Source organism: Aquarana catesbeiana, linkage group LG06 (assembly GCF_042186555.1).
Source record: "Aquarana catesbeiana isolate 2022-GZ linkage group LG06, ASM4218655v1, whole genome shotgun sequence".
NCBI classification, from domain to species: Eukaryota; Metazoa; Chordata; class Amphibia; order Anura; family Ranidae; genus Aquarana; species Aquarana catesbeiana.
Window position 1 is genome coordinate 262,847,318 of NC_133329.1, and position 15,530 is coordinate 262,862,847.

A 15,530-nucleotide genomic window follows, 5' to 3' on the forward strand; every position below is an offset into this window, starting at 1 on the left:
AAATGGTTGCTAGCCACTTCCTGCCTCGCATCTAGTAACCAGTGACATCACGAGGAGGAGAGAGACAAAGCCCCAGCATTCACAGTGGGAAAGACTTAACTTCCTCCTCCGCACCTATGGATTAGCTCCACCCACCTCCTCCCTGCATCGTTCAGTCAGCAGCATGCAGAAGTGCACGAAGGAGAGATGAGTTTTGTAGAAAAGCAAGTGAATCCAAAGCACTCACCATGGACAGATCAGGGTTAAAATCCAGTCAGCTTTCCCCCAGCAGCCAGAGTTCTGTGCTGAACTGTCAGCACTTCACAGGAGCTCTTAGTGTGTGTCATCCTGGAGCTAGCACTGATAAGAGGATGGTAGGCTGATAAGGGGTCTGCAAAAGAGGAGAGGACACTGGCAGATGAGATGACACCCTCAGAGGGATGGAAGGAGGACACATCCTTAGATATCAGGGCAGGGTTCATGCTGGGATGTGATCCCCCCCCAAAAGTGAAGGACTATAGGTCCCAGCATGAACCCCTCAGAACTGAAGATGTGATGCCCCCCCAATCAGTGAAGAACTATAGGTTCCAGCATTAGCATGTGAAATCTATGAGGTCACACCCTTAATTCTCAGGGGTCCATGCTGGGACCTGTAGTCCTTCAATTGGGGGGGCATCACATCCTTAGATATCAGAGATTCATGCTGGGACTTGTAGTCTTTTACTTTTGAGGGATGTGACCCTACAAAGGTGAAGGACTACAGGTCCCAGCATGAATCCCTCAGAGCTGAAGATATGACACACCCTGGCCCCCACATGATAGGAGTCACATCAGCAGCGGGAGGGGCGTTCATTTTCCCGGGGCTCTGGTGTGTCGGACTGGTGGCAGGCTATAGGTGAAAAGTGGCACACTGCATCTGGTGGCAGGCTACGGGTGGAAAGTAGCACACTGCATCTGGTGCCAGGCTACGGGTGGAAAGTGGCACACTGCATCTGGTGGCAGGCTACGGGTGGAAAGTGGCACACTGCATCTGGTGGCAGGCTACGGGTGGAAAGTGGCACACTGCATCTGGTGGCAGGCTACGGGTGGAAAGTGGCACACTGCATCTGGTGGCAGGCTACGGGTGGAAAGTGGCACACTGCATCTGGTGGCAAGCTGCGGGTGGAAAGTGGCACACTGCATCTGGTGGCAGGCTACGGGTGGAAAGTGGCACACTGCATCTGGTGGCAAGCTGCGGGTGGAAAGTGGCACACTGCATCTGGTGGCAAGCTATGGGTGGAAAGTGGCACATTGCATCTGGCATCAGGCAACGGTGGCAAGTGAAACGCTGCATCTGGTGGCAGGCAATGGGTGGCAAGTGACATGCTGCATCTAGTGGCAGGCAACGGTGACAAGTGACAAGCTCAGGGTCCCCACTGATTCTGCATTATGGTGAGTTGAACAATTTCATTATATATTACAATGTAGTACAACACCAGCCATTCACCTGACAAATCACCCCTGCTGCCAAATTCCCTGTCAACCCCGAGTCTACATTCCCCCCAACCCCCCCACCTTTTTTTGGGAAGGAGGGCGGGGGGCGGAGGGGTGTCCCTGAATGGCAGTTTGGAATATTACTGGCACTGACAGGTGTGCACATAGCTGCCTGTCCTTGCACAACCAGGACTTGCAGCGCCATCTACCGACCACCGGCGGCAGCACACACGCTTTACTCTCCCTCTGCCCTTCGGAACGTCACGCCCGTTTTTGCTGTAGCAGACGGCATCCCCGTCACAAGGTCTGTGGACGTAGTTGTAAGGCACTACAAGTACCAACATGCCCTCTCCGTGTGCTGTCCTGAACTATTATGCGCACACCGGGTAACAAAATATTATTGGAACATCAGTAGTTAATGTTACAAACGTGCACAGCCCAACAAATGAGGTACGGAAGCGGTAAGTAAGCTAGTTCTCCTCCCCTGCGCACAGTGTCCGATGGTTCTTCCCAGCGCCAGAAGGACAACACGGCCACTTCCTGTTCTGGAACGGTGGCCGGGTCGGTACAAAGGCGCATGCGCAGTACCTACTCTCATCTTCTCTGAGGACCCTATGAGCCTGCACAGTGCCAGCTGTGTTCAGCCGCTGCTCTTTGAATGACTGCTGATTTTCCCTGGTAAGATGCATGTTTTTTTTTTTTATATAAACACTTTTTTGTTTTGCAGTAAATCCAGCCTCCCATAGCTTTTATGCCAAAGAATGGTTGTCATGGCAACTGATGAGTGATGCAGGAAGGATTCCCATCCCCCAGCCAATGACCATCTTACTATATAAGTACATCAGATGAACACACCTCGTTTCATAATCCCTTTTTTGCTATGTGGCATGTTTATATAAAGATTTTAGGAAGTTATCTTGCTTAATAAATGAAGCGTGAGGTGCTTCAGGTATGTCATTGGAATAAACCGCAGCCGTTACCTGTACAGGGAGGTGGGAGCCATCTTTTATCTGATACACAAGATCTATTTATTAGATTGCACAAACAGAATCCATCATGTATAAACTATTTCTGCAATTTCTAAACAGAATGTCGTGGCTTCTTCCCTTCACTTTCCTATAGCCATGGATTGTCCATACCCCCGTCCCTCAAACAATGGGATGTATACTTGCAGGGTGTACATCTGTTGGTAAAATAAATGAATCATTACTTTTTAATGAATTACAAATCTTATTTAGAACAAGTCTGATGTAGGATTTTTGTTGCTATAAAGTAGATATTAAACCCTAACTGGATGACATTTAATTTGCTAAAGCATTGTGGACCATAGGCAGTTTGGGGTTGATTTACTAAAGGCAAATCTACTGTACACTGCAAGTGCACTTGCCCCAGAGCTTAGTAAATGAGGTAAAGCTTCACTTTGCAAAGAATACCCAATCACATGCAAGGATAAAAAAAACAGCATTTTTGCTTGCACATAATAGGAAGATAGAAATCAGCAGAGCTTCCCCTCATTTCAAAGCTTCCCCTTTAGATCTAAAGCAACTGCACTTGCAGTGCACAGTATATTTGCCTTTAGTAAATCAACGTGTGTGGGTTTTTTTTTTTTTTTTTTTTTTTCTATATAAAATTTTGCTTTCATTTTTTTTTTTTCATCCTTTGTTACATCTCAGTGCTGCTGATCTCCAGCCTCTTTCAGCCATTTCCTGCCTGCACCTCATTGCTCCGGACAAGCTTCCTGACAATGGTGGACCATACTTGTGTAATGTATGTCAGCACTGATGCTTGTAGTCTCCACCAGAGGAGCATGTTGCAGAGTATCAGACCAGGAGCACTATAGATGTTGTCACCCTATAACAGGAAATGCCTGAACAAGGACCTTCATGACAGGGTAATATTTTAAAGCTGACGTTCATCTAACTTTCTTTTTCTGTACAACTTTAGTTGAACAACTTTCCAGTAATGAAGGATGTTCCACATTGTGCAAGCAGCTGGATCCTATAGAAATCTTCTGTGCAGTGATGCTTCCAATAATGAAAGGTGACCTATGAATGAAGGACGGGCAGATAAGGTCCTTTTTCTCCATTTATAGAGTGCTTTTTATTCATGGAAGTCATAGTACAGTTTCTATGAATGGTGGAGGTGGGATGGAAAAGTCCAGCATAGTCAGGACATTTGAAGAGTGACTGTGACGGGTCCAGTGCACCTATGCAACCCTGAAAGATTATGGCAGTGGGGATATGAGGGTTGGCAGAGGACTTCAGATTTTAACTAGGACAGCATAAAGGACACTTCTCCAATTGAATGTAGGTACTGTCCCTTGTGCCGACTAAAGCCAGATACGCACTATACAACTTTTGTTGTTTGATTTCATTTAGATTTACCAAAACCATGTAGTGCAAAGGCCTGCCTGATTGCATACATATTGAAACTGTTAAGGTTTGACCTCAGTATAGTATATAGTATATGGTTTTGGTAAATCTAAAGAAAATTGTATAGTGTGTATCCAGCTTAAGACCCCTTTCACACTGGGGCGGTTTGCAGGCGTTATTGCACTAAAAATACCACCTGCAAACCGACCCAAAACAGCCGCTGCTGTTTGTTCAGTGTGAAAGCCCGAGGGCTTTCACACTGAAGCGGTGCGCTGGCAGGAGAAGAAAAAAACTCCTGCAAGCCGCATCTTTGGAGTGGTGAAGGAGAGGTGTATTCACCGCTCCTTCACCGCTCCTGCCCATTGAAATCAATGAGGCAGCGCGGCAATACCACGGCTATAGCCGCGCTATTCGAGCGGTTTTAACCCTTTTTCGGCCACCAGCTGGGGTTAAAACCGCATCACTAGCGGCCGAATACAGCCGCAAAAACGACGCTATTTATATATATATATTTATTTATTTATTTTTTGCGCTGTTTTACCGCCGACGCCCCCACCACCCCAGTGTGAAAGGGGCCTTAGGCTTTACAACTTGACAGTTAACACAGAAATATTTCAGATATTGGTAGAATCTGATGATGAGTCTTTTACTGGCTTCTTAGGGACACCAGCATCAAGAGCTCACTGCTGTTGGTGTATTCCACCCCAACTGCCATTCTCACTTATTCCGTCTTCTTGTGTTTAAAGTGGTGTTCCGGCCAAAATTATACTTTTTAAATAAAAATACCCCTATAATACACAAGCTTAATGTATTCTGTCTGTAAACTAAGGTCTGTTTTGTTAGTTTTTAGCAGTAGTTTGTTATTTTATAAACTTACAGCAGGCCGTGGCCATCTTAAGTATGGGCATCTGAAGCCAGACTGTATTTCTTCCTGGATCTCATCCTTGCAGATCTCGCACATGCTCAGTGCAGCACAAGCAGTGTGATAGGTTTCAGGTCCGGTTTCCATAGCAATGGCAGTGTCAGAGGAAGTTGCCGCCCCTTCCCAGAAGGCATTGCAAACAGAAAATGATGCGATGGGCCACGGCCAGAGAGGAGGAAGTGAAAAATCAATACAGCAGATATACAGTAGGTGCTGAGAAAAAAAAAATATCCAATTCGTTTACAGTGCACAGTTTAGTGAGGGATGCTGAGGAGTTGTAAAAGTGGGTGGAACTCCACTTTAAGACACCTTTCACACTGGGTCGTTTTGCAGGTGATATTGCGCTAAAAATAGTGCCTGCAAACCGACCTGAAACAGCCACTGCTGTGTCTCCAGTGTGAAAGCCTCGGGGCTTTCACACTGGAGCGGTGCGCTAGCAGGACGCTGAAAAAAGTCCTGCTAGCAGCATCTTTGGAGCGGTGAAGGAACAGTGTATACACCGCTGCCAAACTACTCCTGCCCATTGAAATCAATGGGGCACCGCGGCTATACCGCCGGCAAAGCGCCTCTGCAGAGGCACTTTGTGCTGGTTTTTAACCCTTTCTCGGCCGCTAGCTGGGGGTAAAACCACCCCGCTAGCGGCTGAATACTGCCACTAAAACAACAGTAAAGCACCGCTAAAAATATCGGCGCTTTACCACCCACGCACCTCCTGCCCCAGCGTGAAAGGGGCCTAATACTTTTAAATAACCAGCGTTTGTTAAAGCTTAAAGTGGAGTTCCACCCACTTTTACAACTCTTCAGCATCCCTCACTAAACTGTGCACTGTAAACGAATTGGATATTTAAAAAAAAAAAATTTCTCAGCACCTACTGTATATCTGCTGTATTTATTTTTCACTTCCTCCTCCCTGGCCGTGGCCGATCGCATCATTTCCTGTTTTTAATGCCTTCTGGGAAGGGGCAGCAACTTCCTCTGACACTGCCGTTGCTATGGAAACCTGACCTGAAACCTATTAGACTGCTTGTGCTGCACTGAGCATGTGCGAGATCTGCAAGGATGAGATCCAGGAAGAAATACAGTCTGGCTTCAGATGCCCACACTTAAGATGGCCACGGCCTGCTGTAAGTTTATAAAATAACAAACTACTGCTATAAACTAACAAAACAGACCTTAGTTTACAGACTAACTTTACTAGAATACATTAAGCTTGTGTATTATAGGGGTATTTTTATTTAAAAATTATAATTTCGGCCGGAACACCACTTTAACTGATCTTTTAGTTTAAAATCCGCTAAATACATTTCAGTTACATTAAAACAAAAGGTGTGCTAGGTCATATAGTTAGTTTTCTTTAAGTTCTTTTAAAAGTAGCCACAGCCTGGGTAAAAAAAAAAGCCTGTGGTTTGCCAACATATGGAAAGATTGATCTCTCTGCAGACGTTTGACACCAAGTCAGACCTTTAGCTCTGCAATCAGCAAAACACATGATCCCTAACAATTGGAAAGCTTTAGCTGTGATTTAGGAGGGGCATGTTGTATCTCTGCAGAGAGACAGTGCCTTACACAATGAGTGCTAGGGTTCTTCTCTGCAGCATGCTAGCAGGGATAGACTTTTTTGATCAGATTGTGGCTGCTAATAAAAGAAAGTAAGATTGTAAATGCCTTTTGATTTGGTGCACCTGGAATGTATTCAATGGATTTAAAATGAAAGTGGAATTTATAGAAGCCGATCTGCTGACAGCCTAAAGATTTACTGCTGCTCAGGGGCTCTGGACTGACGCAAAATGGCAAGAAGAATTAGGAACAATGCTGAAAGCCATTTACAGCACACACTAATTTTGGTAGCATGATTATTAATGTGGAATGTATGTTCTTTGCTAAAGAACATTATTTTTATCAAAATCACCTGGTGATCCTACCATGAAGGTTTTTGTTTACATACGTACTTATATGGCCCTGCTCACATGGGACATACTATACTATATGCCCATGCAGGGCCATGTTTACCTTCAGGCAGATGCACGGGTGTTCTGTACACGTACACAGCTACTGTGTCCCAATATGGCATCTGTGGGTGCATGCTGGTGCTTGTCCCCAAACACACACCCTTTGTGTTTTGGGAAACACACCTGCACCCACAAGGATGTCATATTGGAACATAGCGGCTGTGTCCCAATAGACATCCGTGGGACTGTCTGCTTGGAACACCTGTGCACTCCTGTGTGGATAAACACAGCCCTGCATGGGCGTGTGGTATTGTACGCCCTGTGTGAACGAGACCTTAGGGCCAAAAACCTTAGGGTACCATTTCACTTGTACCCCTGAATGTGTAGCTGATGCTGAAATGAGTGCATGTAGGCAGGAATTGGCTGGAGGAGTAAGATGAACTGAGATGAATTAAAGGATAAAAAAGTAGTTTATAAGAAAGAATGACAGAGGTTTATGACATGTGGTGCATTAGCAAACTAAATGTCAACCAGTTGGGGTTTACACTTTAAAATTTAGAATAATTATCATCACCACTGACCAAAATAATATTAGATCATAAACTGTCTGTTCCTTTCTAGCAGCATAAATGGAGAAAGATGGGGGGTGTAAATATGTTTATATATGCCTAACCAAGAGGAAATTTCACAGCATTTATATAGCGGGGTATGTTATAATTTACCAAGATATTTCTTTACAGTTACAGGTATTACCATAACATTTTGAAAGAAGAGAAACTTGATGCTGAGTTGTGAAGACTGGGCAAGGACGTTTCTGATTTTTCTTCCAGAATTATTTGTGTTAGAGTTGCATTTCGAAACCGTCAGTGTGAGTTATGTTTTATGTCTTTCACTATGACTTGAGTATTTATTTTTATACATGATTCAACTGAAGCTGTGAAGTTCATAAAAAAGTGAAATTAAAGTGGAAAGCCAGTCAAGCTGTTGTGTGTCCCCATGACACCCGTCCCCCTGATTTCTTGTCCAAGTGTCATCAAGACAAGAAATGAAAAGATATGTGCACAGCTTTTACAGCTATATAAATCCAGCAGGTGTAATCCTCTCCCACTTTATTAAAAACTAAGGACTCAGTAACGCCACAATTCATATGTGTTGTAGCATGATGTGATGTGTTGCCATGCATTGTCAGTTATGCACATCCATATAGTGCCTTGTAACACACTGGTGCTATAGTGCAGCACAAATCAAGCTACAATTTCTCTGAGCATTGTTGTAAGCTGCATTTTAAGCAAAAACCAGGCAGGACCTTTTTTTTTTTTTTTTTTTTTTGCACAGAGGTACATTAACAGTCTATTTAGAATAAATGGGCTTCCTAACACAATGCACCTCAATGCATAGAAACGTATACATTGCAGCACACTGTTCTGTCATACATATGAGCACTAAAAGTAAAAGTTTTGGCTGAGTTGGCATTTAACAATGGGATATAGTTATATACAGACTCAGGACTCCTCCAGGTATAGAAAGATACAACAAAGAGAGGTTCTGACCCTTCCAAATTAAAATATATGGCATTGGCTGGAAATGGACCTGAGTAAGGTAAGAGGTAGTAGTAATCCTTTATAGTAAATTGGCTACAACCATTTTTTTCTCTAAACTGTAAAAAAGAAAAAGTGCTTTGGTAACTGTACATAGTGCTTGTAAGGACAAGCTTCTTAAAGTGAGCCCCGCTCCCAGTCCTAACTGGCTATGCACTAGTAGAACTATGAATTTATAGAACATATGGTTTTCTAATAGTAAGTGGGGTCATATTGACATTTGTTTTTAATCGCAGTTATAAAAAAAAAAAAGGAGCCGGATGGAAATTTTATTTTATCTTTTGGAAAGCATGAATTTCTTAAAGTAATAGTACTACTACTAGTATTAGTTTTCGTGTGGGGAAAGTCCATTTGTGTCAATGCAAACAAAAATTTGAAGTAAGTTTGAAAGGCATTCATCAAGGTATCAAATGTACTAAGCATTTTTGTGCAAATGGTCATTAAAATCTACTAGTATATGGTCAGCTTTGTACTCACCTGTCTGACTCAACGAAATATTGACGACTAGAAGACACAGCCAGTTGTCAAATTCTTTCTAGCAAGGCCCATGAGCCTTGCACTCCCATTCATCTCTATGTAGTGTATTCATCCCTACGTAAAGTCTGGAAGCTTCATAGGAATGAATGAGGGTACAAAGTGTATGCATAGACCCTGCCGGGAAGATTTTGACGTGCAGCAGTGCTATATAGTTGGAGATAACCTGCAGGATCAGGGACAAGTGAGTATAAAACCTGGTCATACATGATTGAAGTTCAGTAGGGACTGGCTGAATTTCGATCCATGTATGGCCACTGTGGTTGAACAGAAGTCGATCTACCACCCTGTTGGGGGGGGGGGGAGCCGCTCGATCACTATTGCATGCTGTAGCCTGCAGTGCTGATTAGTGTATTCTAGTTCTGATAAGTTGGATGAGCGGGTTGCTTTGCAGCTCACCGTTGACGAGGGCTGAAAGAACATCCTATGTCTTTTTTTCCATCTTTTTCCAAAAGTGTTTTTTTTCTTGTAGAGGGTTGTAAAAGATAGTGATACCCTTGAGACAAGAGTTTTCAGAGGATAGGTGTTTCCATGCTGTTTTATGTAAACAGAGATGGAGGTGTGGCTTGCGTAGTATGCAGTGGGTTATCTGCATAGATTTAAAATAATCTGTGGCAGGCATAAAGAATTGTTCTTGTAGGGATGAAAAAGGTTTCAAAAGGTTGCCTGAGTAGAGATCTAGGATCTGCCTTATACCCATGCTCTGCCATGAATTGTGGAGAGGTTAGGGATAAGTAGAGAGAGAAAGGATATAGGTGTTGGAATTTTGCACGGCATATCCCCTTTGGATGCGTTTGATACAAAGTAATTGAAGGCTATCACTGTTGTGGAAATAGTAGGGGAATGAGGTTATTGTATTTCGGGTTGGGTTTGCTGAGGAGCCATACACTTAAATTCTATCCTGGAATCTGCATGGCTTCAATGTTTCACCATAAACACGTAGATGTCTACTTAAACCAAGTCTTAAGTTGTGCTAGGATGGAAGCGGTGTGATAGTCCCTGAAATTTATATACCCGGCTCCACCTATTGATCTGTGTTTGGTCAGGTTAGCCCTGGAGCTTCTCGCTTTCGTCTTTTGCCACACAAATTTACCCAGAATAGATTGTAGCAATGTCAAAAAAAATATTGGTACAGGTATAGGTAAGGATCTAAAGATATAGAGCAGTAGTGGTAGTTTGATCATTTTGAACGAGGTAAGTCTACCTGACCAAGTGAGGTGAAGCTTGGAAATACCATCCAATTCCCTAGATAGATTATGTAAGAAAGGGGCATAATTCACTTGAAATATTGAATACACTGACTTAGTAAGTTTAGTACCTAGGTACAAGATAGATTCTTTAGCCTATATATAAGGATAGGTTATACTTAAGGAGGCTTGTTGCTCTATTGGTAGTAGAAAGGGTTTAGAGGCATTCACCTTATACATAATTGAAGTCCTCAAGAACTTTATGTACCCAAGCCAGGGAATCATCAGGATTAGTTAGCTTGAGAATGACATCATCCGCAAACAAATTTATCTTGTGGACATTCAAGCCTATTGTGAAACCCTTGATGCTAATTTGAGATCTTATTTTCTCTGCTAGTGGCTCCATGACCAAGTTGCCTTGTGCCATTAGAGATATTAAATGGTGCAGGTAACATGGCTGAACAGTATACTTGTGCAGAAGGGCAAGTGATTCCTACTTTTTTTTTTTAATTATTATTCTTAAGAAATCCCTGCGTATTTGTCTGTGTGCATGTGGAAAATAAATCTAATGGGAGTGGTTTCATAATTATAAATCATCTGCTGAAATAGCAGGGCTTTAATGAGGAAAATGGCAGGGTCTGTATCCCTTTAGACGTGATTTTCAATTAGGAATATCTCACCAAAAATGATATTTTTGTTTCAAGGAATGCTGGAAATCTGACATATATTAGTGCAGACTTCTGGGAAAATCAGTGAACCAATCACACAAGAAAAAAGGAAATGCCGCTCACAAACACTCTTGCTCTGGAGTGACACCACCCTAGTAAGAGCAGGTTCCAGGTGCTGGCTTTGCTGGTTTGCAGTGAGGTAGAAAGAAATCCTGGATAGCCGCATAGCTACGAATAAGCATCCAAATGATGTGAAAGGCGTTAGCAGTCTACCACCCTGTACGTCTCTGCAATTGACTGTATTGTTGGATTTTATTGAAATAAAGATGTCCTTATCCCAGAGTGCGGCTATCCAGGATTTCTTTCCCAATCACACAAGCAGGAAATGTTTCCAAGGACGTTCTGTGTACAGAACATCTTCAGGTAGCCATATTGCATTGCATTTTACAGAAAATTACAGCGATGCAGATTAAAAAGGTAATTTTTAATAACATTCAATTACAATATCACTTGATTCGCAATTGTATATACTATATTAGATATTCTTTTTATTTGCTTTTTTTTTCCCCACGAAAGTGAAGTTACCCTTTTAAACAGCAAACATGTTATACTTACCTGCTGTGTGCAATGGTTTTGTTCAGAGCAGCCCTGATCCTTTTCTTTTCGGGTCCCCCACGGGCAGTCCTGGCACCTTCCCTCTGCTGAGTGCCTCCAATAGCAAACCTTGTCCATTCACACAGGGAGCACGACTTGAACCCCCCCCCGGTAACTGGATTTCTTTCTCCACAGCTTATAAACAATTTTCTTAAGTCAGTTATCAAAATGACTGTGTTTTTTTTTTTGTTTTTGTTTTTTTTTATATATTTTTTTGCTCCTAAATCCATAGACAGACTTTGTTCTGCAAGTTAATTCTGTGTTGAAAAGGGGGGTGGGGGTGAACATCTAGATGCATTTACTTCTGTGCAGAAAACGGTACCCCTCTGTTTCTATGGAAACCAGACAGGTTTTCTGTGATAAGTGGTATAGGCATCCTGTTTTTATAAGGATGGACTATGTGTTTTTTCTCTCAAATGGGTTAGGGAATACGGTGTATATTTCTGGTGTAAAGTGATTGGAAACGTTTATTTCTGGCTCTAGGAACCTATGCAACCATGCTTACTCATTATTAAGATATGTGTAAATAGTCTGATACTATATTGACACATCCCAACTGTTCACTGCTCTGCTTCAAGTGACCCTATTTTTGCTGACATCCATTTCAACAAGAATGTTCCCATATGATTGTATGGTAATTGTAACTTCTTTTATGTACGTTTATTACCTGTAAAAGCCTCCCTTGTACAGACACCCAAAAGCTCTGAGACTGCTGCTAGCTGTCGGCCTCTTAGATTTATATGTCAGCAAATTCAGAGCTGTCACTCTAATGACACTCTCCTTCCCCAGAAGCTATATAAAAGGTTATGTATAGGGGTGAGGGAAGGGATGCTGGGCCAGCAATTAAAGACACTTCCAGAAGAGGATAGGGCTATGACATACAAGGAGGGAGGGGGACGTGTTCGGGAATACTCTTGCTGGAGTAGCCAAAATTTTCAGCAAAGACACATCAAGAATGGGGAAAAAAACATATAGAAAGAAAAAAACACTGCAAGTAAGCTTTTACCAGCAATTTTTTTTTAAGTAGGTGTCTGGATCTCTTTTAATTCCAATAGCACACAATAGTCACACTGAAGCAATGATTTTAAAGGCTAAGTTCACCTTTTGGAACATGTTACATGTTCCACCCTAAATATGGAGGAAACATGTAACCTATTCCAGCACTTGCTGCCGATTTTTCACACCCCCCAACCCATTTTTTTTTCTTTTATAGCCACAGGTATAGGGTGGTTTTTGCAAAGAAGGTATCAGCATATAACTATTGGTAAAGGGGTAACTTTAGTGCTGGAAAAAAGGTTAGGGTTGGGTATTGGGGAGTTACAATTGGATTTTGACTGGGCCATTCTAAGGCTGGTCATACACTATAGAATTTTTTCTTATTCAATTTTCTTTAGCTTTACCTTCAACTATGTAGTGCAAGGGCCTGCTTGATTGCAAACAAATTGAAAGAGTTTAGGTTTGACCTCATATTATATGGTTTTAGTAAATCTAAAGGAAAATTGAATAAGAAAAGGTTTTCCTCTAGGATTGCCCTGTATTTGGCTCCATCTACCTTCCCATCAACTCTGACCAGCTTCCCTGTCCCTTCTGAAAAAAAGCATCCCCAAAACATGGTGCTGTCACCACCCTTCACAGTTTCACAGTGGGGATGGTGTTTTAGTTTTCTCCTACACATAGCATTTTGCTTTTAGGCCAAAAAGTAAAATTTGAGTCTTATCTGACCAGAACACCTTCTTCCACATGTTTGTTGTGTCCCCCACGTGGCTTCTCTCAAACTGCAAATCTGACTTCTTATGGCTTTCTTTCAACAATGGCTTTCTTCTTGCCACTCTCCCATAAAGGGCAGATTTGTGGAGTGCACGACTAATAGTTGTCCTGTGGACAGATTCTCCCACCTGAGCTGTGGATCTCTGCAGCTCCCCCAGAGTTACCATGGGCCTCTTGGATGCTTCTCTGATTAATGCTCTCTTTGGCCGGCCTATCAGTTTAGGTGGAGGGCCATGTCTTGGTAGGTTTGCATTTGTGCCATACTCTTTTCACTTTCAGATGATGGATTAGTGCTCTGTGAGATGTTCAAAGCTTGTTGTTTTGTTTTTTTTTTTTTTTTTTAATAACCTAACCCTGCTTTTTAAACTTCTCCAACTTTATCCCTGACCTGTCTGGTGTGTTCCTTGGCCTTCATGATGCTGTTTGTTCACTAAGGTTCTCTTACAAACCTCTGAGGGCTTTACAGAACAGCTGTATTTATAATGAGATTAAATTGCACACATGTGGACTCTATTTACTAATTAGGTGACTTCAGAGGGCAATTGGTTCCACTAGATTTTAGTTAGGGGTATCAGAGTAAAGGGGGCTGAATACAAATACACGCCACTCTTCAGATATTTTTTTGTAAAAAAAAAAGGTTGAAAGCCATTTATCATTTTTCTTCCACTTCACAATTATGTGCCAAATTTACGTTTTTGGTTGTAACATTATAATAACATGACATGGAAAATTTCAAGGGGTATGAATGCTTTTGCAAGGCACTGTATATAATGTCATGTGTATGCCTGTTTGAAAAAAAAAAAGAAAAACATCATAGGTATAAAAGGTTAGATTTTTTTTTACTAATTTAGGTGACTTCTGAAGGCAATTGGTTCCACTAGAATTTAGTTAGGGGTATTAGGGTAAAGCGGGCTGAATACAAATGCATGCCATGCTTTTCAGATATTTATTTGTAAAAAATGTTGAAAACCATTTATCCTTTACCATCCACTTCACAATTTATGTACCACTTTGTGTTGGTCTATCACATAAAATCCCTATAAAAATATATTTACGTTTTTGGTTGTAACATGACAATTTCTGGAGGTATGAATACTTTTTCAAGGCACTGCACCCAGTGAAATCACTGGCCTCGGGTAATACACGGAAATTAATCAAATCCTCCTATATAAGTTGGATCTGTCTATCTGCAGTCTTCTCCTCTTTACATCCATTCAAAGAGCTTAATTTTATAAGCTTGTCTGAGCGGTCAGAAATAAGGGGAAGGAGAGCTGAAGTTACACTCTTCAAAGCTCCGTGAGGAGAGCTGATTGGAGGGAAGGGACACCCCCGCCCCCCCATTCACACAGGAACAGAGCTGAAGCTGTCAATCTGCTGGAGGTTCGTCCTCTGTCACCATTTTTCTCTTGGTGTCAGGAAAACTTGTCAGAAGTGATTCATGCTGATGGCAGAGGAACCAAGCAGCAGAACTAAATGACACTTAGTGCTCTTAATTGAGACAAGTGCACACTATAGAGGGATATACTTTTTTCATATGTCATGTCTGAGGTTTACGACCACTTTAATGCTACTTTCTGTCCAGCTGACAACAGTTTGTCAGACAAGAAGTAAGGAAAACTGTCCAACAGCAACAGGCATACAGATAAAATTTGGAGGTTCAGCACAGGCAGGGCCTGAGAGTTTTGAAATTTTGGTGAGATTTCCCATATGTTCCCGGCTAACGCACATATAAGTTGACAGTTGATGAATTCCTGTGTATAGAAGATTGTTAGATGTGATGGGAGCAGTGTATGTTGGGTATATAATAGAGCTGCTAGATTATTTGTTAAAAAATTGCGATCTCGATTCAACCTGTCCCCCTTCTCCTCCTCCCCCTCCTCCCCTCACTATCTTAATTTGGCATTTCCACGATTCATGTAACAAGTGCAGGCAAAATTTATCACAACATTGCTCAGCGCTGAGAGATAAAAAGAAACATTGTATCATTTGGTTCTTTTAGATGAAAGGGATGAACTTCGATCTGTAAATTAGGTCAGTTTAACCACTTAAAGTGTAAGTTCACCTTTACAGAAAATCTGTAAGGTGAACTTACACTGGACCCCCTCCTGCGCACTGACAGCTCTTATCGCTGCTGTACCGGTCTGGGGATTTGAAATCCCTGTGGCTCTCTCTCCTCTTCGCCTGTGGTGACAGAACGGGTTACGCAGGTTCTTATTGGTCGGCGCCAACCAATTAGAATGCTCCTAAACGTACCTCCTGATGAGGTACGTTTTGGTGATTAAGCTGTGGGGGGATTTCTAAGCCCTGGACCGGTGAGGCAGCGACCCGACGTCCCCTAGTGGATGATCGCCGTGCTCCAGGTCAGCTGGACTGGGGCGGGGGGGGGGGGGTCGGGGGGGATGTGAGGAGGGCATCCTGTGTAAGTTG

At 42.4% G+C, this 15,530-nt stretch overlaps 1 protein-coding gene across 4 annotated transcripts in view; it reads left to right on the forward strand.

Moving 5' to 3' along the window:
* Positions 1 to 1,683: 1,683 nt before the first annotated feature.
* ICA1L (islet cell autoantigen 1 like) overlaps positions 1,684 to 15,530 on the forward strand; it is a 194,056-nt gene continuing 180,209 nt past the window's right edge. Inside the window, exons 1-2 of one of the 4 annotated variants that reach the window (XM_073633283.1) lie at positions 1,684 to 1,756; positions 7,436 to 7,563. The gene's annotated coding sequence lies outside the window, so the exon portion shown is untranslated. Of the gene's footprint in view, positions 1,914 to 1,975; positions 2,131 to 7,435; positions 7,564 to 15,530 lie in introns of those variants that run through there. The other 3 variants (XM_073633282.1, XM_073633281.1, XM_073633280.1) reach the window with 3 other exon arrangements.